The following is a 26,909-nucleotide window of genomic DNA, read 5'->3' as shown; positions in this document are numbered from 1 at the left end:
GTGTATGTCAGATAGGTAGGTCAGTGTATGTCAGATAGGTAGGTCAGTGTGTGTCAGGTAGGTCAGATAGGTAGGTCAGTGTGTGTCAGGTAGGTCAGATAGGTAGGCCAGTGTGTGTCAGGTAGGTCAGATATGTAGGCCAGTGTGTGTCAGGTAGGTCAGATAGGTAGGTCAGTGTATGTCAGATAGGTAGGTCAGTGTGTGTCAGTGTATGTCAGATAGGTAGGTCAGTGTGTGTCAGGTAGGTCAGATAGGTAGGCCAGTGTGTGTCAGGTAGGTCAGATAGGTAGGTCAGTGTATGTCAGATAGGTAGGTCAGTGTATGTCAGATAGGTAGGTCAGTGTGTGTCAGGTAGGTCAGTGTATCAAGCAGGTCAGTGTGTGTCAGATCGTAGGTCAGTGTATGTCAGATAGGTAGGTCAGTGTGTGTCAGGTAGGTCAGTGTGTGTCAGGTAGGTCAGTGTATGTCATGTAGGTCAGTGTGTGTCAGCCAGGTAGGTCAGTGTATGTCAGATTGGTAGGTCAGTGTGTGTCAAGTAGGTCAGTGCATGTCAGGTAGGTCAGTACATGTCAGGTATGTCATGTAGGTCAGTGTATGTCAGCCAGGTAGATTAGTGTGTGATAGGTAGGTCAGTGCATGTCATGTAGGTCAGGTAGGTCAGTGTATGTCAGATAGGTAGGTCAGTGTATGTCAGGTAGGTTAGTACGTTTCAGGTATGTCATGCAGGTCAGTGTATGTCAGCCAGGTAGGTCAGTGTGTGTCATGTAGGTCAGTGTATGTCATGTAGGTCAGTGTATGTCAGGTAGGTCAGTGTATGTCAGGTAGGTTAGTACGTTTCAGGTATGTCATGTAGGTCAGTGTATGTCAGCCAGGTAGGTCAGTGTGTGTCAGGTAGGTCAGTGCATGTCATGTACAGTAGGTCAGTGTATGTCAGGTAGGTCAGTGTATGTCAGGTAGGTTAGTACGTTTCAGGTATGTCATGTAGGTCAGTGTATGTCAGCCAGGTAGGTCAGTGTGTGTCAGGTAGGTCAGTGCATGTCATGTAGGTCAGTGCATGTCATGTAGGGCAGTGTATGTCAGGTAGGTCAGTGTATGTCAGGTAGGTTAGTACGTTTCAGGTATGTCATGTAGGTCAGTGTATGTCAGCCAGGTAGGTCAGTGTGTGTCAGGTAGGTCAGTGTATGTCAAGTAGGTAACACCCCCCTCCATACAACCCCACCGTCTGCCACACCATCACCCCCCCCGGTGCTGGGCTCTGACTTTGGGCTGAAGCCCCTGGTCTTTTTGCTACCTAGCAACGCCCCTGCAGGTAAGTATGACATTTTTTTTATTTTTAAACAAAAAAAACCCAAGACTTAAATATCACTTTCAGCGTTAAAAGTTAGGGGTTATGCTGAGGTTAAGGGGAAATCGGGAATTTTGCAATACATTTTCAGTCCTGCAAATTCATTACGTTTATAGCATTGAAAATGTTATGCTTTGGGTCCGATAATTTAGAGGTTTGTCTAAGAAAACCATCCTGGCAAAAACTCCAAATTAATTGCACTTGAAAGGCAGAAGTTGACAAGACATACAGTTGTGTGTTGTGGAACACTTTAGAAACAGTACTGAAAAGCATCCTGGATTGCAGAGCTGAAAAAATTTAAATATCAAAAACATCAAAAGAGTTAGACATTTTTCAGTATATTAGTTTACAAGAGGTAATAGAAGAGAACAAAGTGGTGTGAGATATGCTGGATCACTGCATATATATACGTGCAAATGTTTTCTTGGAGCAGCAAGGAAACTTGGCCACAGCAGGGACTTTAACCTGATGGAATTGATCAGCCAAGGCCACAGCTAATAGGTTCAGTAAATGTAATCATGGCACAGAAAATGAGCCAGTTCAGAGAAAAGAGAGGTGAAGGGTTAATGCAGCACACAACCAGAAAGCTGGAGAAAACAGCAGAAAAGATCAATGCTGACACATTTTTTGACCAGTTTATTTTAATATGCCATTCAGCATTAAATAAAAGTTAATTCATTAAAATAAAGAGTCAGGAGGGAAAGGCAGAAAACTGGAAATCCTTCCTAAATCCCCTGTCTTATCTGTATATCCCTCTTGTCCTCTTCATTGCAATGGCACATGACTCCCTCTCATACCACTGTCCCCATACAGCAGTCCTTTAGGACATTAGCTGACATTCCAGACACTCCTTAGAAGGTGGAATAGGGTTTCTGTAACCACCTCTGGTATCCTCTCCTACACACAGATTGTGTTCCCCACCACCCTGCTATTCTCCTGCGCGGTTTCTATAACCCCCTTCTAATCTATTGCTTTAATTTTCATTCCCCCTTCCACTTGATACATTACAAGACACCCTTAAACGCTGCTAAGACAGCTATATTGAAAACACTAACCCCATCTACACCTGAAGTTATACACTCAGCTCCCTACACTGTGCAGAAAGAACCGATAGTCAAAAAATCATTGTCCTTGAAATGTGTCTCACTTAATGTAAAAGGCTTAAACCTACCAGAAAAACGGTCACAGGTACTATCCGTACTTACTAAACACAAGGCCTATTTCCTCCTCTTTCAAGAAACACATTTTCGCTCTGACGCCATACCCAAACTTACCAACCATGTATACCGAACAGAATTGCATGCCACAAACCCAGGTTCTTGAACCAAAGGAGTATCCATCTTCATCTCCAAACATGTTGACTTCCACCTATCAGACTCTCTCGTAGACCCAGAGGGCAGATACATCTTTATCAAAGATATCTCTGCATCCAAACCAATCACACTTGCAAACGTCTAGTACCCCAATGGTGACCAACTCTCCTTCCTTAGGAAAACTTGCGACCTTCTATCCTCATTCCAAGAAGGTATAGTCTTGTTAGGAGGGTATTTCAACATCTCATTGAACCCTGCCATTGACACCTCTTCGGGTACAACCACGCTTACATACCGGGCACAAAAGCCAGATTAAATTGCAACTACAAGGCCTATCACTACATGACACCTGGCGTACCATGTGCCCGACCGACAAAGACTACGCTTTCTACTCACCCCCACATCAAAAATATTCTAGAATAGATTATTTTTTTCTCACCCAAGCAGAGCTATCACTTCTCACACAAACCTGAATAGAGCCAATGTTCTTGTCCGATCACCATCCCACTCTTTTCTCCAAAAATGAAGATGTAGCTGAACAATTTGAAATCTTCTACTCCAAGCTTTATAACCGAATGTCTGATAACCCAGACCCAAATACCTTAGAATCTCGTACCACACAAATCAGGGATTTCCTAGCCCAACATTGCCCCAAAACAATTACCACTCAGCAGGCCGAAGATTTGAAAAGTCCTCTCTCAGTGTAGGAATTATGCACTGCCATAAAACAAATGAAAGTAGGTAAAAGCCCCGGACATGACGGCCTCCCACTCCAATATTATAAATGCTTCTTGGTTGTTTTTATCATCTAAGATGCTATCGACCTTTAATACCCTTGCTAACCTTCTGACGTGCCCGGGAAGAATGCTGGAAGCCCACATAGCTGTCATTCCGAAAGATTTCAAGGACTCGACACAAGTCTCCAACTACAGACTCATAACATTGCTCAATGTGGACATAAAGCTTTATGCCAAGATGTTAGCCAACAGATTACTTCCTCTTATACCCAATCTTATCTCCTCAGACCAAGTAGGCTTCATCCCAGGCAGAGAGGCAAGAGATAACATCATACGTGCATTAAATTTACACCATTGGCTCACCACATCTGAAGCTCAGGGTTTCTTCCTCTCCCTTGATGCGGAGAAGGTGTTTGACAGAGTGGCCTGGGATTACATGCAAGAGGTACTGAAAGGAATAGGACTCCTACCTCGCACGTATGCACTTATTAAAGCATTATACTCCACTCCCTCAGCGAGTGTATGAGTGAATGGCCACCTGTCGAACGCCTTTGCCATAAGCAACAGGAGGCGGCAAGGATGCCCATCATCTCCCCTATCTCCCCTGTTTTTTGTCCTGTCATTAGAACCCCTCTTAAACAGACTGAGAGCTAACCCTGATATTAAGGTTCTCATCAAAGCGAACAGAGACTTCAAAGTTGCGGCATTCGCTGATGACATACTCCTCTCTCTGCATTCACCTCGATTATCCTTGCCCAACTTACTGAAAGATATAGAACAATTCGGAGAACTGTCAAACAAATTAACTGCTTCAAATCACATGCCCTGAATGTTTTACTGTCCCCACAAGAAGTAATCACTGCCCAGAATCCTTCCCATTCTTATGGAAGAAGGACGCCATTACCTACCTTGGCATCCAAATCACAAGGAAGATATCTGACCTGTACAGCCACAATTTCCTGTCAGCACTCTTCCAGATTTAATCCAATCTGGAGGAATGGGCCAGCCTAAATGTATACTGGTTGTGGACGTTCAGCCGTAGTAAAAATGATTATACATCCCCACCTACTCTGTCTAATGCAGACGATCCCAATCCACCTCCCCCTTCCTTTTTTGCGATGTCATCGTAAGTTTGTTTGGCTTTCATCTGGAAAAATACGGCCCCACGCATTAGATACACTCACCTCACACGTACAAAATCTAAAGGTGGGATCGGACTACCTCTATAAATATTATCTGGCCTGCCATCTGACAAGGACTGTAGACTGGAAAGTCCACAAACTTGGGAAGGTATGGGTCACCTTTGAAAATTCTTTCACATGCACCCCAACACACGTGTTCCTTTGGCTGATACCCTCCCACTGCCCTTGGGCCCTATTGACACACCCCCTCATTTACCTCACATTGGTAGCTTTCAAAAAGGCAATGAGTTTTCTCAAAACTTTCCTCAATTCCATGCCCGTTGACTTCACTGAGGGGAAATCCCGATTTCCCCCCTGGGGATTCAAGCGCATTCCCACAGCAGGAATGGCCCCACGAGGAAGTGCTCAAATACCAATTTTCCTCTAAAGGACGCATACGTCCATACGAAGGCTTGTTGTCTTTGTCATGTACCAACTAATTTCCCTTTTGGACGTACAGACAACTGAGACACCTTCTTACAACACAGGACCCATTTACATTTAATATCCTATACCTACACCTTACTCCTGGAAAACCCACCCCCCCTCAAAATAGATGAATCACATATTTCCTGGGAAAGAGACCTACAACTGACTCTCACTGATAAAAATTGGAACGACATGTATGAGTATGCACACAAGGGTTCAATAAATGTAGCAATTCAGGAAAACTGCTATAAAATTGCAACAAAATGGTATGGAACCCCAGCTTGACTTCACAAATCCTCTCCTACTATCTCAAACGTATGCTGAAGATGTAAGAAAGCAGAAGGTTCTATGCTCCACATTTGGTGGGAGTATGCTCTACTCCTCCAATCATTTTGGAGGGAAATACACGCACTAACTGCACGAATCACCACATACACTTTGGACTACAACTCTGCACAATATCTTCTAGACCATACGACTCTACCTAAAAAGGACTATCACAAATCACTTGCTATGCACATGGTCAATGCGGCTAGACTCTGTATACCTGTTCACTGGCGAACCACGGATATACCATCAATCAGGGAATGGCTGACCAGGATCTCTAAGATAGAGGAGATGGAGGAACTAATCCACACCTCTCAAAAATGCATACAAAAATTTACAAACACATGGGCCTGCTGGACTCCTTTTCAAGACCACTGAGAGCTATAGCTCTTATTTTCCTTAACCTAAAACAACTACCCATTTTATCTTATAGAGGACGCTGTCCATTCATCTCAGGCGGGGGTACCAGAGAGCAGTCCCTACCCACACCCCTACCATTTCTCATTTAATCTTTCTTATTGAGACTACCCCCCCTTTTTTTCTTCTTTCACCCTTACTTTATATTCCCTTGCCCCCTTCCCCCCCTTCTGTCTACAACCCCCAGCCAGCAATACAGCAATCTTTGCATCCCACCACAATTAACCAGAAACCCTTCTACAAAAATACAGGTTGGGGTTATTAACATTATTACTATTATTATTAGAACTGGTGGTACTGGTTTCAATGTGATTACTACCATTATTATAGATACTTCACTCAGAAAAGAACTTGATATCTAAATGTTTCCTTATGTTGACTGTTCATTGCTGGGAGATGTAGATTGTCTAGGGATATTTTTAGACCCTTGATAAGTCTGCATAAGATGTACCTTACAATCCCCACAGGCCTGTGAGATTAGCCCATTGAGACAATGATAAAAAACTGCAAAGTCTCGCCGAGCAAATCTAATCTTTATTCTTTGGTGTGAATATTTAAAGGGGGCTTTCAGAAACTACCACCCCTTTACCGTGTCATACAAATTATCCAATCAAATACAGAAACATTTTATGACAAAAGGGAAACTAATTATTTTTAAGATATCACGTGCTTTACGGGAAACGAAACACAAAAGATAACAGGGATGTGAGAAACTAAACTAGATTACATTACACTCCTAGTAATATGTGAAATAGAGTACAGGGAAAAACACAAAATGGAAACTAAATTATAAAATGGATGTGGTTAAGCTAAATATCCCTTCAATCCCCTCTTAGATCATATAAGATGATCTCTACATTCTATCTAGTGTTCTAGTACTTCTTTGGAATTGTGGCATAGATTGCCTGATGATTCTTCATGTATGTCATGTAGGATAGAACCTTATTATCAGGAGATTGAATGCGTGCAATTATGCAAATACAACACTTAAAACAGAGGTAAAGAATCAGAGCAAGGATGAATACCATAACGGTGACAAGGACAATGTCTTTTAACCATGAAAATATACCTCCAAGTCCAAATCCTGCATTGTCAAATGGACTCCATGTTTTAGCAATGTCCCTAGCTTCCTGCTAGAGCTGGCCTACTTCTTTTCGGTGTTGTGCAATAATATCATAGTAGTCAGGCACCTTAGCACTTGTGTTAGAGATCCAAGTACAGCATTCGTAGTCCTCAGTCATTTCACATAAACCTGCAAGAGCTGCACTCATGCTTTCTATAGTTAACTCATGTAGTTCTAGCTGTTTTCTAATTGCTCTAGTTTCTGTGTTTAACATAGCAATGTCATCTGAATTCCTCTCCATTATCTCATCCAATATACTTGAATAATTGTTCAACCTTTTCATCATGTCTATACCCCATCCTGTCCAAGAAGGAAACCATGCCCAGGCAATATCTTGTTTATAGAACAATTCCCTTTTGTAGCGGTGTTTGAGGGGGTATCTGGGGTGTATACCAGCCTCTAGATTCGCACATGGAGATGTTAAATATTGACCTACTACAAATGGAGGAGTTAGTCTGTGTCTCATTCCCTAAATTAAAACACCAATCGGGGAATGACTTTTACCTGCTATTGGAAAGGTAAAAGTGTTATTTATGTACAGAGTGGATATGTTAGTTAAGAAGACAGGAGGAGTCTCGTTGAGGAAGGAGGAAATATTTAAAGGTACAGCCAAAAGGGAATTCGGGCAGTACTAGGATGTAATTTGCTACATATCCAACATTCTTCATACCCTGATTTTTGAGCATAAGCATACTTAAATTTTAGCAAAAGCATCTTATCAGTAAAACTATCTCCAATCTCTCTCTTTGTTCTAGCTTGTGTCACTGTAATGTTCGTGTGTGTGTGTGTGTGTGTGTGTGTGTGTGTGTGTGTGTGTGTGTGTGTGTGTTCCCACAGATACTTTTAATTGCACCCAAATCTTCAGGGTGGTAGCTACAGTTAGTGATGATCCAGGTGGGCAGGGACACTATCAGAGAGATCAGGATCAGGAGGCAAAATGCCTTGCCAGAAGTCTGTGGTGAAATAAGTGAGGTCATCTTCTCTGGCCAGACCTGCTTTCCCAGGAACTCCTCCTTCATCTGCTTGGACTTCTGCTTGAGGGCCTCCTTTATCCAAGGTCTCCTTCCTGCTCCTGGGGCTTTGGGCAACCTTTTTTACTCGGCTGGCATGGATCCAGGACTGGCAGTTTTCCACTAGGATGGCTGTTTTGGTTACTGCAACTACTGTGGTAGGAGGTCCAAAGGGATACTCTTGCTTCTTATTTCTGTTCAGTTGTTGGACCACCACGGTGTCTCCCACCTTGAAGGGGTGAGTAGCTTCCTGTGAAGAAAAAGGAGAGGTGCGAGCAACATTTCTTTCGATTGTATCCAATGTTTCAACCAGTTTTCTTACATATTCTTCCTGTATTAAGTCTAAATCTCCCTTTTCTACTATTAAAAGGTGCTCTGGCCCATGGGGTGGGGAAAGGTCTACCCATCAAAACTTCAAAAGGCGAATACCCTATTGTTTTGGAAGGGGTCATTCTTATTTCTGCCAGGACTGCTGGGAGTACCTTTTTCCAGTTGGCAAAGGTTCCTCCTGTGGCCTTTCTTATCTTGTCTTTTATTGTTCTGTTCATTCTTTCTACAAGCCCTGGCAGACCCTGGCCATGAAAACTGGGCCATTGTCTGAGTTTATTCGAAGTGGGCATCCCCATCGAGGAATGATTTCCTGAGTGAGGATCCTCACTACTGTTTGTGCATCTTCTTTTGTGGTCACGAAAAGTTCGACCCATCTCGAGAATATAAAAATCTCTACTCAGAAGATCAGCAGATCTGCCGTGACCTGTATACCTGCGTGGCCTATTCTGTGGTACTGTGAGATGAAGAGTGATGCACTTGCCGCTGGTATACATGGTTTCCCCTCTTTTCAGAGAAGTCCAGTTTTTGGATCTTTCTGCACACCCTTTTTATCCCAGTCCCTTAACTCATAATTTGATGCATAATCCTGGAGATCTGCAAGTGACTGTTCAAATGGGGATAGGTCAGGTATCAGCATAGCCATTTGGATGTCTGCTGTCTGTGAGATAGCAGCTTGTTTAGCAGCAAGGTCAGCCAGAGCATTTCCCATGGCTATCTCTGTCTTTTGGCCTGTATGTGCTCTGCAATGTACTATAGCCAGTGTTTTAGGTAGCTGGATAGCTTTTAGCAGTAACATTACCAAAGAAAGATGTGAAGTGTTCTTTCCATAGTATTACATATAGTTACATAGTAGGTGAGGTTGAAAAAAGACACAAGTCCATCAAGTCCAACCTATGTGTGTGATTATGTGTCAGTATTACATTACATATCCCTGTATGTTGCGGTCATTCAGGTGATTATCTAATATTTTCTTGAAGCTATCAATGCTCCCCACTGAGACCACCGCCTGTGGAAGGGAATTCCACATCCTTGCCGCTCTTACAGCAAAGAACCCTCTACGTAGTTTAAGGTTAAACCTCTTTTCTTCTAGTTGTAATGAGTGGCCACGAGTCTTATTAAACTCTCTTCTGTGAAAAAGTTTTATCCCTATTGTGGGGTCACCAGTACAGTATTTGTAAATTTAAATCATATCCCCTCTCAAGCGTCTCCTCTCCAGAGAGAATAAGTTCAGCGCTCGCAACCTTTCCTCATAACTAAGATCCTCCAGACCCTTTATTAGCTTTGTTGCCCTTCTTTGTACTCGCTCCATTTCCAGTACATCACTCCTGAGGACTGGTGCCCAGAACTGGACAGCATACTCCAGGTGCGGCCGGACCAGAGTCTTGTAGAGCGGGAAAATTATTGTTTTATCTCTGGAGTTGATCCCCCTTTTAATGCATGCCAATATTCTGTTTGCTTTATTAGCAGCAGCTTGGCAGCCTATCATCTACTAGGACCCCCAGGTCCTTTTCCATCCTAGATTCCCCCAGAGGTTCTCCCCCCAGTGTATAGATTGCATTCATATTTTTGCCACCCAAATGCATTATTTTACATTTTTCTACATTGAACCTCATTTGCCATGTAGTCGCCCACCCCATTAATTTGTTCAGGTCTTTTTGCAAGGTTTCCACATCCTGCGGAGAAGTTATTGCCCTGCTTAGCTTAGTATCGTCTGCAAATACAGAGATTGAACTGTTTATTCCATCCTCCAGGTCGTTTATAAACAAATTAAATAGGATTGGTCCCAGCACAGAACCCTGGGGAACCCCACTACCCACCCCTGACCATTCTGAGTATTCCCCATTTATCACCACCCTCTGAACATGCCCTTGTAGCCAGTTTTCAATCCATGTACTCACCCTATGGTCCATGCCAACGGACCTTATTTTGTACAGTAAACGTTTATGGGGAACTGTGTCAAATGCTTTTGCAAAATCCAGATACACCACGTCTACGGGCCTTCCTTTATCTAGATGGCAACTCACCTCCTCATAGAAGGTTAATAGATTGGTTTGGCAAGAACGATTCTTCATGAATCCATGCTGATTACTGCTAATGATATCGTTCTTATTACTAAAATCTTGTATATAGTCCCTTATCATCCCCTCCAAGAGTTTACATACTATTGATGTTAGGCTAACTGGTCTGTAATTCCCAGGGATGTTTTTTGGACCCTTTTTAAATATTGGTGCTACATTGGCTTTTCTCCAATCAGCTGGTACCATTCCAGTCAATAGACTGTCTGTAAAAATTAGGAACAACGGTCTGGCAATCACCTGACTGAGTTTCCTAAGTACCCTCGGATGCAAGCCATCTGGTCCCGGTGATTTATTAATGTTAAGTTTCTCAAGTCTAATTTTAATTCCGTCCTCTGTTAACCATGGAGGTGCTTCCTGTGTTGTGTCATGAGGATAAACACTGCAGTTTTGGTTACTGAAGCCCCCCGATTCACTCGTGAAGACTGAGGAGAAGAATAAATTCAATACCTTTGCCATCTCCCCATCCTTTGTAACCAGATGTCCTTCCTCATTCTTTATGGGGCCAATATGGTCTGTCCTCCCTTTTTTACTGTTTACATACTTAAAGAATTTCTTGGGATTTTTTTTGCTCTCCTCCGCTATGTGTCTTTCATGTTCTATCTTAGCCATCCTAATTGTACCCTTACATTTCTTATTGCATTCTTTATAAAGTCTGAATGCTGAGGATGATCCCTCAACCTTGTATTTTTTGAAGGCCTTCTCCTTTGCTTTTATATGCATTTTTACATTGGAGTTAAGCCATCCAGGATTTTTGTTCGCTCTCTTAAATTTATTACCCAATGGGATAAATTGGCTAATGCCCTTATTTAATATGCTCTTAAAGCAAACCCATCTCTCCTCCGTATTCTTTGTTCCTAATATTTTATCCCAATTTATGCCTTTTAGCAAGGTTTGTAGTTTAGGGAAGTTGGCTCTTTTGAAATTCAGTGTCTTTGTGTTCCCTTCATGTTTCCTATTTGTGTGATTTATACTGAAACTAATTGACCTGTGATCGCTGGTACCTAAATTGCCCCGTATTTCCACATCTGTGATCAGGTCTATATTGTTGGTAATCAGTAGATCCAGTAATGTTTTATTTCTAGTTGGTGTGTCTACCATCTGACCCATAAAATTGTGCTGCAAGACATTAAGGAACTGGTGAGCCTTAAATGAATGCGCGGTTCCCTCCGCCCAGTCTATGTCTGGATAATTAAAATCCCCATTATGATAACACTTCCCATCCTTGCTGCTAATCCAATTTGTGATAGGAGATCCGTCTCCACTTCCTCCCTCAGGTTAGGGGGCCTATAGCATACTCCCAGTATTATTTTCCCCTTAGCTTCATCCCTTTGGAGCTCTACCCATAAGGATTCCACCTCCTCTCTAGCTCCCTCAGTGATGTCATCTCTCACATTCGCTTGTACATTATTCTTGATATATAGGCATACCCCTCCCCCTTTTTTACCCTCTCTATCCTTGCGGTATAGGGTATACCCTTGAATGTTTGCCAGCCAATCATGAGAGCTGTTGAACCAGGTCTCTGAAATTCCCACAAAATCCAAATCCTCCTTGTACAACAGTATCTCTAGTTCACCCATCTTGTCCGCCATGCTCCTGGCATTGGTGAACATGCCACATAGTTTGGACCGGTCGCATATTGTCCTCGTATTGGGTGTTTCAAGATTGCAACTAGGACTTGCTACTATACTCACCTTGTGTTTTTGTGCTTTGGTTAACCTACCACTAATGCCCCCAATACTACCCTCTGGAATATCTTCCGCGCTGGCTATCACTGTCTCTGGACCCTCCCCCCATCGCCTAGTTTAAAAACCCCTCTAACTTTTTGGCCATCTTCATTCCCAGCAGATCTGCACCCTCCTCATTTAGGTGCAGTCCGTCCCTTCTATAGTACTGAGAAGTCGGCCCAGTCCTCCAGGAACCCAAACCCCTCCTTACTACACCAGCTCTTCAGGCACTTGTTTACTTCCCTAATCTCCCTCTGCCTTTCTGGTGTGGCTCGATGTACCGGTAGTATTCCTGAGAACACCACCTTGGAGGTCCTTTTCCTCAATTTAGCACCTAAGTCCCTAAAATCGTTCTTTAGGACACTCCATCTGCCTCTGACTTTGTCATTGGTGCCAACGTGCACCATGACAGCCGGGTCTTCCCCAGCCCCTTCCAGTAATCTGTCCACAAGATCCGTGATGTGCCGAACCCGAGCGCCCGGTAGACAACATACCGTTCAGCGCTTCAGGTCTTGGTTACAGATTGCCCTCTCTGTCCTTCTAAGAATTGAGTCCCCTACCACCAGAATCTGTCTTTCCTTTCCCTTTGCTGCCCCCCCACTCTCACTGGAGGAGTTCTTCCCCTGGCAGCTAGGAGAGTCCCTCATCTCCAGCAGTGCTGGTCCCTGACTGGTTTCACCAATGTCACTCAATGGAGCGTACTTATTGGGATGCTCCAGTCCTGGATCGGCCTCTCTGGCACTTCCCCCTCTACCCCTCCTGACTGTCATCCATCTACTCTTTGCTAGTGCCTGCACCTCTTTGTCTCCACCCGCCTCTGTGCTGGGCCCTGCCGGCACCTGCCGTGTACATTCCTGGCTCACCTTTAGTATGGAGGGACTTCTCAGTGCTGACAGTTGCTTCCCCAGATTCAGAACCTGGGCTTCCAGGGAAACAATGTGCTTACATTTTGCACAGCAGTATTCGCCCTCGATCGGATGATCAAGGAATGCATACATGCCGCAAGATGTACAAAGAGTCGCCTCTCCACACCCGCCGGGCATCGTACCTATTAAATTTAGTGAGGATTTGGGGATTTTACCCTGTCCAAATTACCTAACAGCTAGCTTCCTGGCACCAATACTCAAGACAATACACAGGTACACAACAAGACAATACACAGGTACTCACAGACCTACGTGCTGCCACGAAGCCACGCCTACTTCATATCACACCGAAGTTGTGTACCACGCCGTACCCATACATCGAGTGTAAATGTTTACATATTGACCTTCAAAGAGCTGGCATGCTCTAGTGAGTGCAATTCAGCAGCCTGTGCTGACTGACATGAGATAGGCTTGGCTTCAAGTATAACATCTGGAAGCTGCACAACTGCATACCCTGCATGGTATGTGTGATCATTTGGCCTAGAGCAAGAACCATCCACAAAAACATTCTGTGTATCTGGTAGTGCTGTGGAAGACAAATCAAACCTGGGTAATGTGTCTTGGTGAATGAGGTTAATGCAGTCATGTTGTGGCACGACCTCATCCTGTTCTCCTTTTAATCCTAAAAGGGCGTTTAAAATTGGCGCTGGGCCTGCAGTGGGAGAAGCATATTTAATGTGCAATTTTGGATTGGACAGCAAAATCACCTCATATCCACTCAACCTCTGAGCAGACATGTGCTGTGTATGTACATTTTTCAACAGGATTGACACATTGTGGGTGGTGTGAAGTGTGGTGTCGTGTCCCAGAGTGAAAGAAATGGCCATCTCAACCACCATTACACAGAATGCTAGAGTTCTGAGACACACGGGCATACCCTGAACCTGCACCGGCACCATCTTTGAGAGAAAAAAAACTACAGGGCGCAGTCTCCCACCATGTTCTTGGGCCAGTACTCCCGCCATGGTTCTGCAATTTTCCCTGGCAAACAAGTTATACATTTTGCCATATTTCAGGGAGGCCGAGGCTCGGGCTGGTAACCATTGCATATTTAAACATGGCAAAAACATTTAACATTTCATCAGACCATTTTACAGTATCAGACATTTCAGAGAGGGTTGCTTGTCTCAATATATTGTCATAAAAAGAACAGTCAGGTATTTATTGGCGGCAGCAACCAATCATTCCAAGAAAGGTAAGCATGTCTTTCTTGGTAAGTGGGCGGGGCAAACCCACAAGTGCAACAGCTCTTTTTTTTTTTTTTTTTGACTGATTTTCCTAACTCCCGGAGACAGCACAAACCCTAGGTACTCAACCTCCTGTTTACACCATTGTAACTTTTTCTTAGACACTTTGTGACCACATACATGTAACCATTTCAATAAGGATAGGCTATCAGCTCGGCAGTCCTCCTCTGAAGAACTACAAATCAAAAGATCATTAACATACTGCAACACTACAGAACCATGAGGGGCAGTCCAAGGCCCGAGAGTGGCTTGGAGTACTCTAGAATAGACCACAGGTGAGTCTATATAACTCTGCGGCATTCTACACCAGGTAAACTGACGACTGTGTTGGTCAATCGACACAGTAAAAACAAAGAGTGGCCATGTCTCCTCGTCTACAGGGACAGAGAAAAAGAAAATTCTTTAAATCAATCACAGCAAAATACTCTGCATCGTATGGTATTGGGGCATTCGGTACCACTAGGCTATTGATGTCCCTTAGGTCTTGTACAAACCTATAGTCACCATTTGCCTTCTTTACCAGGTTAGTGGGAGTATTGTAGGGTGAAACAATTTCCCTTAAGATTCCTTTCTCCTCTTTTTCTCTCTATGTAACTCCCTCTTTGTCCTTGCCCCCTCCCTCTTTGTATAAAAGTTTCCCCTTTGATTTCCTGAGAAATCATTTTGATAATGTGTCTGCACTGGTGTTTGTTTAGGAATGTCAAAACATCCTGCAGCATCCTTCTCTGTCAGCTTCTTGCAAAAATCAGTTACAGTGCCTGTAGCCCAATCTGATATTTGCTGTTTTACTGTAAGTGCATGTTTAAGGTCAAGGTTGCTGAAGTATGTCTGTATTAAGAGACTGTGCATGTTATACTGAACAAACCCTGCCTCTTGTGTCCAAACGTCTATAAATTTTTTCCAGCATTCTAACACGGATTCTGCTAACTTTTGCTTGCAAGCTGTTAAGAAAAAAAAAAAAATTGTTGCTGTGTGTCTTTATGTGATGAGGTCTTTATCTGGTTCTGGAATGTAAGGGGGAGGAGGCGGGAACTCAGTAACTCAGTACAAGCATAGAGAAGGTTGATTTAACCCTTAAATTGACCATCCTATGACTCTGCTAAACCCATCGTGGACAATGTTTGAGCTAGGATGCTATAGGGAGCCTCGGTCCAGCCGGGGGATCTCCACAGCATGCATTTTTATTTTCATCTTTATTTTTCTTCCTAAACATTCTAAATTCTTGTAGATACTAAGTCTCTGTATATTATTACTTTTCCTATGTTTATCACCAAACAATTTTTATTTACATTTCAAATTTTTGGCAGAGTGCCAACAGGTTTAAACGGTGCCTTCAATTGCGGTAGCACTAATGCCGCAAACAATTCCCCACTATCTATTACACTTAGTGAGATATTAGCATTTGAACCCTGTTGGCAAAAAGCCAAATGTCCAAATTTTGCACCTGACTTCCCCTTCACAAAAAATGTCAGTAGCAAAAAGAATTATTCAAATAGCATGTTTTAATAAAAGTTAGCCTCACCAATTTATGTATTACCTTAATAAAGTGTTATTAACGCTCTACCCATATTTTAATTGGTAAAAACGTCCCTTAATGTCACAATACTTCAAAGACCTGGGACAGACTTTATAAGTCTCCCCTGCTCTTCGAAATAAGTGGCATTACTCCCTTCACTGTCAACCCTTCTTAAAACACAAATTTGTTATATAAATTAAACCTTAAAACTTGAACCCTTGGTTTACCTTCTCTAAATAAGGGTCCCTTACCTAGTTTAGAATAACCTCCTGGGACACTGGCTACAAGATATGTCCGAGGACCATTATAACAGAATAACCAACCAGTAATACAATCAGGACACTTTAGAGACATTTGTTAGTACATAAGAAGAAATTAACCTGGATACTCACCAATCCAGGGTTCCTTATAAACTCTAAAATTCTTATTCAACTCTATACAGACAAATCAGCAGAAACTAAACACCAATAAAGCTTAAAACAATAATTCTGGTATACGACTTAGTTCAGTCAGACCACCCAATATTTTAGTTCTCTTTTTAGTTCTTTCTCTAAAATGACACTGAACGTCTGATTACTGTAAGGAAAAGAAAATATTTTTACTCACTGAAACAATGCCAGAATCATTCTGCCGATTACAATACGATACAAGTTATATCTTAAACTTTAGAGTCAAAGCATTCATATATAAATCATTAAAAAATAAACGGTGCAGTGGAAAAGGTGTCATTTTACCTTATGACACCCGACAAATTCCACACAGACAAACATTACACAGATTACAAATCATCTTATGACAGCTACGCAACAGGAAGATAAAGCAAAAAGATCGGGTTTTGTCCGGCACACCTTATCAGACTTTTTCTTATAATTACAGTACTGTATAACTCATTAAGCTCTACCGGAGCTTATCTCACTGTTTACCCGAAACAAGGGCTGCAGTCTTATTCTATGGACTTCTCCTTAAAGTCCTTAAAAACCCACCCAGGGTTTTTTATTGCTTCTCAGAGCAATTTTCTGCCCACCCAGGGCTTATCTTACGGTTTCTCAGAACAGTTTCTTAAAGCCCACCCAGGGCTTATCTATCGAGGTCTAAAAAAAACTAATTACAGGTCCCTTAAAAGGAATCGATCTCTAAATAAATCATGGCAAGAGAAAAATAAATATAAATCAAGATCACCGGACGTATTATAATCAATTTCGGACGAGCCGCCAAAAACATTTGGGAGATGTAGATTGTCTAGGGATATTTTTAGACCCTCGATAAGTCTGCATAAGGTGTACCTTACAATTCCCACAGGCCTGTGAGATTAGCCCATTGAGACAATGATAAAAAAACTGCAAAGTCTCGCCGAGCAAATCTAATCTTTATTCTTTGGTGTGAATATTTAAAGGGGGCTTTCAGAAACTACCGCCCCTTTACTGTGTCATACAAATTATCCAATCAAATACAGAAACATTTTATGACAAAAGTGAAACTAATTATTTTTAAGATATCACGTGCTTTACAGGAAACAAAACACAAAAGATAACAGGGATGTGAGAAACGAAACTAGATTACATTACACTCCTAGTAGTATGTGTAATAGAGTACAGGGAAAAACACAAAATGGAAACTAAATTATAAAATGGATGTGGTTAAGCTAAATATCCCTTCATTCATGCAACGTCCAAGTCTCCTTATTAGCTTCAACTTTGAGTAATATTTCTCTGTTTTCTTTGATACGATCCATGACTCATTTACAACCTATGTTATTTTATTGTACAAGTATGTCATGGGTAGCATTTCAATCAATATGATTACTGTTCTGTAAACATTACTTTAATATTTTCAATAACACTTTTGTGGGAAAAAAATAAAATAAAGAGTCAGGATCTAATATCAGATCTCTATATCATATATCTTTATATTTAAAATGAAAGTAAAAGACATCACAACCACTGTTACCGTCAGTGAAAACCTCATGTAAAAATCATTAGCAAATCCAGATATACAGACAGCTAATGTTATAAAAAAAAATCTGATATTTTTCTGTAATTGTTAAATTGCATGTCAAATGTATTTTTAACTTTTGCATACAGTAAGTAATGGTTAGAACCCCTTATCTTTTATTGTATTTTTATTTAGTTATTTTAATTGCTGGCACACGTGATGGGACTGACCAATCTGAAGCACTCTGAGGCGTGTTAGAATCCTTGCAGAGTAATAAGGGAGAAGAACAGGGATTTTAAGTATGTTTTTTAGTAGAAGAACTTCTGGCAATGTTTCTGTTTCTAGCTGGGCATTCTTGTCCAGTTGATACATATACCCCCAATTTCTTGCAAAGGCGTCACAGGGACAAAAAATAAGGAAAGATCTTTTGAATAGGGTAACAGAGAGAACTGATAGGAATTTTAACCCAATACTTAAAGATTGAAACAAATGTTTGGCCAGATTTAAGGCTGGCTGAGATTCGAACCGTTAAAGGGCAGGCTGAATATACCAAGTTGATCGATCCCTGCCGAGAGAACACAGTGATTACTGCTTGCCGCTATAATAGCGGCTAGCAATAATTGCATGAAAAATCCGACAAGCTTGTTGTACCCAAGTTGATCAATCATTCAACTCAGGTACATTCAGCCTGCCCATACAGTACATGGTTTAAATCTCTGCTGGTCCCTGCTGAACTAGCTGAGTTTCAAACCTATGTCTATGTCTATTGTCTATGACCAGCTATATTTATTTATTTTATTTATTTCAGGTACTTATATAGCGCCATCAATTTACGCAGCGCTTTACATATACATTGTACATTCACATCAGTCCCTACCCTCAAGGAGCTTACAATCTAAGGTAGCTTTAGACTTTGAACCGCATCAAGTATTAATCACACAGTGAGCATTGTATTCAATGTATAGCCAAAACTTTTTTTTATAGTTTTGGGTAGAGTAGGGAAGAGTTAACCCCCTTCCCATTTCCCTTCACCATGTTCTTTTTCTGCAGTATGTGTACCATTTAGACAACCAATACCCCTCTTAGAAAACTGAACCCTCAACAGGTTTCCTATTTGAATGATTTCCCCACACCTCTTGTTCTGGTTTTGAGGGAAATTTTGGATTTCTCCTTTATTTCTCAGGGACATCAATCAGCAGTTGAGACAGAAACATGACAGAAGGCCTAGCCCTTCCCCACTCTATAAAAAAAAATAGCAAAATCATTTTTTCAAGAGATACATTTTAAAGCACTATTAAACCCAAAAGCAAACTATTTTGTTATATTGTAGTTTACCAATACATACTGTAGATGTGATGGCGCTAGTAGTTTACTTTTTTAGGATTTCTTTTCAATTTATTTTCATCTGGTGAACCAGCCAGTAATTCTTTTGTTTTTTTCTCAACAGAAAAGCTCTCTTGCAATGACAAGGATGAAAAATTATCAGCGTTTATTTATTCATGTAAACCTTTATCCCAAAAGGAAAAAAGCATGTTTGCTGTAACTGATCATAAAGTATTAGCTGGAGTTTGGCTTCAATATGTTATTGTATTTAAATCTGCTAGTACTTCTAACACTCTCCTCCTCCCAGACAGACAATGCTGCTGTCCAAATATGCCCCCTGTGCTCATTCATCCATGGTGTGTCTATATTATACAGGAGGTATGTTAATGGCCAGATTACCAGGTGAAAACAGTGGGAAAAAAGCCTAAAAAGAAAACAAATACAGCCACTACATCTAATTATTGGTAAGCTGCAATATATTACATTTTTGGCTTTGGGTTTAATACCACTTTAAGTCTCTTTATTTATTTAGTAATAGATCACCAAAATATGAAACGTCAAGAGGGCCAAGCAAGGCAGTAAAATAACAAGCTTGGAAAGTGAGGGGAACTAATGGTTAAATATTTTATTGAGAAAATAGAAAATTCAGAACACTAAATGTGTTACAGCTGGAATGTAAATGTCAACTTGTACTTAAAACAGTTAGTACGTCCAAATATGAAAGAGCTAAAAATAGTGTTGACAACTATGTATGTAAAAGTACCCACACCTGTAGATACATTAATATTTTCTTATTTATTGCTCTGTACTTGCTCTATGTGAGCTGCTAGTGTGGGCGAAATGAAACAAGAAAATGACAGTTGGTATGTTTCTTCTATAGTATTGCTGGGCAGGAATTCAGCCTTCAGCTGTGTGCTGGAATAGAACCACCTTTGTTTTTAAACATCTCCTGCTCTCTAATACTTAAAATAATCTTCTACTGTGAAGTTTTTACATAAAGAAACATTAAAATCCTTTACATAAATCAATTCATGATTATTAAGTAATTTATTTGAGTGGAACACCAAATTCTGAAACTCCTGAAACTTTCTCTTAAAGGAGAACTATGCTCAACTCTCCTCCAACAATTTTCAGTCTGCAAGCTCCCCCCGCTGGCACTGACAGCTTCACTTGATCTTCTTCGGCCATCTTAACTGGCCAGGCAGGGATGTCACAACTTACTGCATTCATGAAAGTTTATTCATGCTGGCAGATGCCAAAATTGCATACAAATCGGGCCGAGCGCAGTTCAGTGTACATTGTTTGGAAGATTGCAAACAGTCAGGTAAGAATTATTTAATGCAGAAGAGACTTACTATATCTCTTCTCTATAACGAAAAGACTGCCTGCAGAAGTGTGCTCACAGGGTGTGCCGGGTACTGCTGCGCACTGTGAATGGTCCCGCAGTCTTCTGGGACCTGTGACGTGTCCCATATGACTGGGAGGGGGAGAGAACTTCCAGTCGAATCACCTAGTCAAAACCAGGTACCAGCCCCCCCCCCCCCCCAAAAAAAAGTGCCATTTACTGAAGAGGAGAGAGGGAGGAGGCATTAAACTTCACCTTTTGGGTGGAGCTCCACTTTAAAGTGGATGTAAACCAGTTTCATGAAATTTGACCTAGGCACGTATATCTGTAGTGTTTTCTTATCTCTCTCCAAAGCCCTGAGTCTTTGTGTCTCTGCTGTTTCGTTGCTCTGTTATCAGTCTGATAACTTCTGACAAGTTTTCTGTCAACCAAGATAAAAACAGCCTGAAATTTGTGTTGAGGGAGGTTGCTATAAATAGATTAGCAGAGAGCTTGTCTTGTCACAGCACAGCTCTGCAAATCTCTGCCTATGTGGAGGGGGGTGCCTTTCCTCCAATCGGCTGTCTTGGTTGTATGCCAAGAATCCACTCCCAGTGCTGAACAGGAAGAGAAAATCTCTAACACAATGTACACTTTCTAAAGAATACATGAAGCTGAAGACAGCAGATATACATGTAAAACTTATGTAGGGAGATTTGTTTCTTCATTACTTGAGGCCCAAATGTATTCTGTTAAATGTCTTTGGTAAGAAAAGAAATCCCAATAAGTATGGTATATATTAATTGCTTTGTGCAAAAGTTATAGCATCTACAATCTATGGTGTATATATACTGGGATTTACGCAGCTATAGACGCTATACTGGTGATGGCGGTGATCAGCGACTTAAAGTGTGACTGTGGTAGGGTGTAGGATGGCGGCCAACCAGACACTAATTGGGAGGGACACTGACATCGCTAAAAAGTATTATTAATAATTGTACACTGACACTGTACTAATGACACTGGCTAGGAAGGGGTTAACATCTAGGGGCAATGTGTGCTGCTTTTATTTTACTACCTGGCTGTTTTAAATCCCTGCATTGCAGGGAGAAGTATTAGCCAGATCACCATTCCCTGGACTCAGAGTTTTGTGTTTTTGTAAACACAGAACTCTGTGTGTGATTGGACAAAGCCAATCAGCTGACTTCAGCCAAAATCATTGGCTGAAAGCAGCTTCCAAACTCGTGCAGTGTCCAATCACAGTACAGGTCGGCAGGGGGCACGCACAATCCTAGCCCGGAAGAATCCGCCGACGTACAGATATTGATTGTGCCTGCAACTGCACCCGCTTGCAGTATATTTACTGTGAGCGGTCATCGTGTGGTTAAGAAGGGCATGCAACTGCTCAGGGCTGTACATATTCTGCAGCTGTGTTAAGTGTATGGGAGTGCGCTGCAACTGTCCTGCAGGTGTGTGCATTTCATGTGGTTGCAGCAAGGTGGTTCAGCCTTTTTAGAGTTAAAACAAGTGGGGGAGAGGCAAACACTCTCTTAAAAGTGTTCCATTGTGTATCAATTTTTAGAGGTGTTGGAAGGGCTGCCAGGCTACCACATTCCAGAATGAGCCTGCAGAAATATGCACTAAGGCTGGCACTTTTTTTTGGTGAAGATTCAATTAATATAAGGTTACCAAATAAAATCTAGGGACACTAGCCATCCCCACTTTTGACTACACCCACACATCATGCCCCTTAGTTAGAGCCACGCCCACAAAACCACATCCTATTTTTTATGCGCCCCCTAAAAAAAAGGGTTACAAAACAAGAGCCAGACTTTAACCACTTCCATAATTGTACTGCAGGTGGGCAGCACAATCAGTTTGGATCATGTACCTGCCTGTACGTCATCCAGCCTGTTCCGGGCTAGGGGCTATTGCTTATACAGTGGTCATCACTGTATAAGCAATATCAGTGTAAAAAAAGAAAAAAATCCCTCCTCCTCCGCACCTAGTGCTCTCCACCTCCCACCTCCTATATGACCTCCCACCACTATGACCTCCCACCTCCTCTATCTTCTGGCAAGTGACACTGCATCTGGGCCAGGTGTCAGTGGGGGGCCCCACTCACAGCATCCCAAAGAAGAGTTTCTGCTACTTCACTTCCAGTCTTCACGGGGCCAACACCAGCGATGTTCCCGATCAGTGTGATCGCACAGTAATGGCCTGTACATATGGTCGGATTTTCCGATGGAAAAAAGTGTGATCGGATTGTGTTGTCGGAAATTCCAATCATGTGTGGGCTCCATCTGACTTTTTCCGTCGGAATTTCCGACACACAAAGTTTGAGAGCAGGATATAAAATTTTCCGACAACAAAATCCGTTCGTCTAAATTCCGATCGTGTGTACACAAATCCGATGCACAAAGTGCCACGCATGCTCAGAATAAATTAAGAGACAAAAGCTATTGGCTATTGCCCCGTTTATAGTCCCGACGTACGTGTTTTACGCCACCGCGTTCAGAACGATTGGATTTTCAGACAACTTTGTGCGACCATGTGTATGCAAGACAAGTTTGTCCCAAAATCCGTCAGAAAAAATCTGATGGATTTTGTTGTTGGAATGTCCGATCAATGTCCGATCGTGTGTACGGGGCATAAGTGTAATGCCCCGTACACACGATCCAAAAATCGGATGGCAGATCATCCGACTTTTTTTGCTTACTAGTCGCAAGTAGAAATTTAATAGGTTACTATAGTCACGAAAATTCTTGTACGACAGAAAACAAAAAAATCGGGAGTGATGTAATGTGTTGTAGTGTATTTGTATTGTATTTTCGGATGACAACTGTACTGACTAGACGAAAATCGTACGATCTGGTATCGTACGAGGAAAATTTTCGTGCTTGTCCAGCCGAATAATATCGCATGAACTGTCGTGATCAGCTCTTGAAAGCTCTGTACTGACGATCCGATTATCGTATGATCGCATCGAATGTGGTATTTTTCCCCCCCATTGGATATTTTGGTCGATACCCCTTCAGGGGTCATCCTCAAAGGGTAAAACCTTTTGTTCTATGCGCCCCATGTCTTCTCCCAGGGGCGGGTTGAAAAACATATATCTTGACAGAATGTGTTGCGTTGGGTCCTGCATTGGTGATCGAGGAGCCATGTTGGCAAAAAGCAATGATATTGACTTTGCTTTTGTTGCTGCCCATGCATGCTGATAGTCTCTCTTTAGATTCGTAGGACAATGGCTGGGTTCATTTCCAACCCAGGGGCATGGTCTGCGTCTTTTCGTTTACTGTACTGGAGGGCTGGGGGGGGTGTCTGGTATTGTTTCTGCCATACACTACTTGGCTGATTTCTCGCGTGCAGGCCCTGCTGCCTCTAATAGTTGCAGGGTGCTGTTGACTAATTCTGGACATGACAGGGGGCCTTCCTCAGTGGCTAGCTTCTTGGGGTTTCTGTCCGATTCTTTGGCAGTGTGGGGTAAGCTTACGGATGATACGCTGGCAATTTGACACTTGAGCTCGTGTCAGCGCGGTGGCATAGTCAGTGGCATTTGCGGCAGCTGCAGTCGCTTAAAAAATATCTGTAGCCGCGTGGTCAGGCCTATTGACAGTGTTTTCACTCATCTTTTTACAGCGGCTATTGATGGCGATTGGGCGTCTGGTCATCGTGTTCTGTTTTCCTGGGATAGTGAGGCGTCCTTTGGTCTGGGGAATCCTTTACCAACCCTGTGGTAGTAGGTTAGTGGGGCTGGCAGCCGCCATGTTTAATTTGGGCTTTATGTTGCCACAGGGTCTGCGGGTTGCTTGTGGAGCGCGGCTCCTTTACCGCCGGTATGGTGGGTAGTTGGCTTTTACTACAATTGGTGTCTTTTGTGATGAAATAGAGGGCGCTCATGGTATTAAATCTAATAAATCTAATAAATGAAACTAAACAGCAATAAATAGTGAATATACAAACGTGCATATAAAAAATCAAATAACTAGGTCTGATGACAATGAAGCCACCCGTGGTGGAATAAATAGATCAATAAAAAGTCCTAAGCAAAGAGTTCATTATAATCGAGAAAAAATTCTTCTGTGTGAAAATTCTTACTAACAAATTAGTTAGTGATCTTTCCTTGTTTGGAAGAATTTTCACACAGAAGAATTTTTCTCGATTATAATGAACTCTTTGCTTGGGACTTTTTATTGATCTATTTATTCCACCACGGGCGGCTTCACTGTCATCAGACCTGGTTATTTGATTTTTTATATGCATGTTTGTATATTCACTATTTATTGCTGTTTAGTTTCATTTATTAGATTTAATACCACAAGCGCCCTCTATTTCATCACAAATTGCTTTATGAGTATCACACTACTTATTGAGGGGAGCAGTTATATTTAATCAATTAATTTTATTTTTGAGTTTTATATTTTACTGTTTGGTGTGGAGCATTCACTTATTCTCCAATTGGTGTCTTTTGTTTAGTTTAAGATGGTTCTCTATTGCATTGTGGGGTTTTTCATTTTGCAATAAAAGGTTTGTTTTCACGGTGACAATTTGGGGGTGGTTATGGCAATGAACGTTGTGCCTGGGACGCGGCATATGCAGCCGGGCATTTAGACTTGGTTTGGTTTTGTTGGCATTTGAATTCTTTTGTTTCTGCGGTCCTTGTGCTTGGTTGTCTTAACTCCATAGTTGCTCCTTTTCTCAGTTTCAGTGGGACGGGTTTCGCCCTCTGGCTCCGTGAGTGGTGTAACTGTGAGTTCCTTGTCGGTACTGGCTGAGGAGTAGGGATGAGCCGAACACCCCCCGGTTCGGTTCGCACCAGAACCCGCGAACGGACCGAAAGTTCGCACGAACGTTAGAACCCCATTGACGTCTATGGGACTCGAACATTCGAAATCAAAAGTGCTCATTTTAAAGGCTAATTTGCATGGTATTGTCCTAAAAAGGGTTTGGGGACCCGGGTCCTACCCCAGGGGACATGTATCAATGCAAAAAAAACTTTTAAAAACGGCCGTTTTTTCGGGAGCAGTGATTTTAATGATGCTTAAAGTAAAAAAAAAAAAGTGAAATATTCCTTTAAATATCGTACCTGGGGGGTGTCTATAGTATGCCTGTAAAGTGACGCGTGTTTCCCATGTTTAGAACAGTCCCTGCACCAAATGTCATTTTTAAAGGAAAAAATCTCATTTAAAACTGCTTGCGGGTTTAATGTCATGTCGGGTCATGGCAATATGGATGAAAATCAGTGAGACAAACGGCATGGGTACCCCCCAGTCCATTACCAGGCCCTTTGGGTCTTGTATGGATATTAAGGGGAACCCCGCACCCAAATTAAAATAAGGAAAGGTGTGGGGCCACCAGGCCCTATATACTCTGAACAGCAGTATACAGGCGGTGCAAACAAGACAGGGACTGTAGGTTTGTTGTTAAGTAGAATCTGTTTGTAATTTTGAACATTTTTAACCTGTTTAGCTCCAGCCAAAAAATCTTTTCTAAGCTTTTTGGAAAACATAGGGAAGGGTTATCACCCCTGTGACATTTGTTTTGCTGTCTTTCCTCCTCTTCAGAAGATTTCACCTCACTTTTTTGTCCCAATGAAAAATGTTTTTTGAAAATTTGGGTTTTTTTGTGGAACAAGGATTGGAAAGCATCAGTGGAAAGGAGAAATTGTTTTCCCATATTAACTCTTACAGGAGAGAATTTCCCTTCCTAGGGGTAGATTTCATCTCACTTCCTGTTGTCTCCTTCCGTTTGCAAGTAGGAGTCGTTTGTAAGTTAGATGTTTGAAAGTAGGGTCCTGCCCTATATACTCAGCAGAAATTTGGGCCTTAGGTGTTGCTGTGGCCACAACACTGTAAGCCCTCACAGGGCCCTGCTGTGAAATATTAGATCAAGAATTGTAATTACATGCCCCTGTTGAACAGGAGCTGAAAAATTAGGCCTTAGGCACTGGTGCTGGTGCCACAACACTGCAACCCCTCACAGACACTCTAGTTGGAACGCAGGAACGAGCCCTGCTGCAAAGTATTGCTTCAAAAATTGTAATTACACGCCCCTGTTAGACAGGGGCAGAAAAATTGGGCCTTAGGCACTGGTGCTGGTGCCACAACACTGCAACCCCTCACAAGACACTCTAGTTGGAACGCAGGAACGAGCCCTGCTGCAAAGTATTGCATCAAAAATTGTAATTACACGCCCCTGTTAGACAGGGGCAGAAAAATTGGGCCTTAGGCACTGGTGCTGGTGCCACAACACTGCAACCCCTCACAGACACTCTAGTTGGAACGCAGGAACGAGCCCTGCTGCAAAGTATTGCATCAAAAATTGTAATTACACGCCCCTGTTAGACAGGGGCAGAAAAATTGGGCCTTAGGCACTGGTGCTGGTGCCACAACACTGCAACCCCTCACAGACACTCTAGTTGGAACGCAGGAACGAGCCCTGCTGCAAAGTATTGCATCAAAAATTGTAATTACACGCCCCTGTTAGACAGGGGCAGAAAAATTGGGCCCTAGGCACTGGTGCTGGTGCCACAACACTGCAACCCCTCACAGACACTCTAGTTGGAATGCAGGAACGAGCCCTGCTGCAAAGTATTACATCAAAAATTGTAATTACACGCCCCTG

At 42.2% G+C, this 26,909-nt stretch overlaps 1 protein-coding gene across 3 annotated transcripts in view; it reads left to right on the top strand.

The window, feature by feature from the left end:
* NPFFR2 (neuropeptide FF receptor 2) overlaps positions 1 to 26,909 on the top strand; it is a 358,456-nt gene that overhangs the window by 229,217 nt on the left and 102,330 nt on the right. The window lies entirely within an intron of this gene.

Source organism: Aquarana catesbeiana, linkage group LG01 (genome assembly GCF_042186555.1).
Source record: "Aquarana catesbeiana isolate 2022-GZ linkage group LG01, ASM4218655v1, whole genome shotgun sequence".
NCBI lineage: Eukaryota > Metazoa > Chordata > Amphibia > Anura > Ranidae > Aquarana > Aquarana catesbeiana.
Note: the sequence above shows the minus strand (reverse complement) of the source record. Positions and strands in the feature narration are given on the sequence as shown.